We start from the raw sequence: 2,324 nt of genomic DNA on the forward strand, positions 1-2,324 counted from the left end.
AGAAAAGTGCAACAAGAAATGAATGGAAATCCAAAGTTTCTGTAATGTGTCATTAAAATTCATTAAAAAAAGAATATATTATCTACATAATTCAAGTTGCTGATGGGTCCTTTTCTGATCCTGACCTCACATTCTTCTTCATAGAGTCCAGCTTCTTGAATAATTTTTTCAGTGTACAGAGTAAATAGTATGGAGAAAGGATCCAATATTGAAATACAACGTTCCTGATTTTAAACCATGCAGTGTTCTCTTGATCCATTCAGGCAACAACTTCTTGATGTAGATATAGGTTTTGTATGAGCATAATTAAGTGTTCTGTGATTTTCATTCTTCTCAATATTACAATCAATTTGTTATCAACCATACATACAAAATGCTTTTGCATCGCCAATAAAACAGAAGTAGACATTCTTCCGGTATTCTTTGCTTTCAGCCAGGATCCATCTGACATAAAAAATGATATCTCTGGTGTCAAGGCCTCTTCTAAACCTAGTTCTTTGTCAATTTACTATTCTCTCCATTTTGGATAATCTTCAGCAATATTTTGCTTTCAAGAACAAAATTCTTGGCCAAATTCTTTCCTTTGTTTTGAAAAAGAAATTAGTCAAGTTTAACATCAAACTCAAACCTGGAGATTATTTATTATGGTCGTATCTGCAGTACGTCATGAGTATTGCATAGGACAAGGAAACAATTAATCCTATTGTGTGGGGCATACCATGAATCAGGGTTGACTGAATGACAGGTAATAATAATAATTATATAGAATTTAATTCATAGCATGCATTTAATTCTTCTTGCTGAAAAGTTTCTTGAAATAACACAACTATAGCATTAAGAAGAACAGATAAGAAAGATGTTTACTACTTGTGTTTTATTGATTATGCAAAAGTGATTGTGTGTATTATGTTAAATTATGAGTAATATTGAAAAGAATGAGAATCCCAGAACATCTAATAATGCTTATTTGAATTCTATACATAGAATCTGAAACTATTGTCTGAACAGAACAGAGAATACTATATAGTTTATAATCAGGAAGGATGTATGTCAGGATTGTATCCCTTCTCCATACTTATTCAATGCTGAGCAAATCTTTAGAGAAAGTAGACAATATGAAGAAGAATATTGCATCAGATGAGAAAGACTCAACAATCTGCTTTATGTAGATTACTTAATCTTGTGTGCTGACAGTGACAAAACTTGAAACATTTGCTGTAGAAGATCAAAGACTACAGCTTTCTAAATGGATTACATCTCAACATCAAGGAAATAAAAATTCCCACAACTAGACCAACATCATGATAGATGGAGAATAGAGTGAAATTATCAATAATTTCCTTTTATTTGGATCCACACTCAATATTCACACTAGCAGCAGTTGGGCCACTTTAAAGCATCAAAGGGCAAGGATATCAGCTTAATTACTAAGGTGCACCTAAAAATCTAAGTCATAATATTTGCAATTGTTTCCTATGGACCTGGAAGTTGGACAGACAATAAAGAGGGCCTTTGAATATGGTGGTAGCAAATAATATGGAACATTCCATGGACTGCTGAAAGCATGTCCTTTTGATGCAAGGATGATGAAACCTTGTCTCACATACCTTGGCAATGTTAGGAGGGGTTCCTCCTCAGAAAAAAGTCATCATGCAGCGGATGACAGAGGATAAGCAAAAGAGAGGAGGCCTCTCCAGGAGATGGACTGTAATGGGGCTAGAGCGTGAGGGAGATCACAGGGGTGGTGCAGGGTCGGGACAGGTTCAGACCTTTTGATCATAGGGGTACTATAAGCCCTAATAGGCTTAAGGGCACCTAACAACAACAACCACAGCTACTTTCAGAAAGATGACTGTGTATTTGAATGTCTTTAAGGTTGATAGACATTCACATTTACTGTCATGGAGCTTCTTAGGGGAACTGATGGAATAGTCAATAGAGAGATGCCATGTAAAATCAGCAGCTTCACAGGAAAAAGATGGGCAATTTCCTCCTTGCCATGCACACCCTCAGAAAGCCCAGTGATAGGTCAGCTATAACTTAGTTTCTACTTAAGAGCAATAAAAGAGATCTTGGAAGCCCTGATCAATCTTACAAAAAGAACATATGATGAAGTCATAACAAAAAAGACTCCATTCTCAGCAATAAGCTTCTTTAGTAAGTTCTTGGTACTTAGGATACTGAAAGCAAAGTTCATATGTTCTGCCAGCAAATATGACCATTTTTAAATTCTTATCTATAAATAAACATAGTTCCTAAACACACGATGATAATTTTCTTCACTCTCTAACACCTAACGTTTTGCTAAATACTCATCTGCAAAT

This window comes from Elephantulus edwardii, unplaced genomic scaffold, assembly GCF_000299155.1.
Source record: "Elephantulus edwardii isolate Elephantulus edwardi_28Jun2011 unplaced genomic scaffold, EleEdw1.0 scaffold00111, whole genome shotgun sequence".
In the NCBI taxonomy this organism is placed as follows: Eukaryota; Metazoa; Chordata; class Mammalia; order Macroscelidea; family Macroscelididae; genus Elephantulus; species Elephantulus edwardii.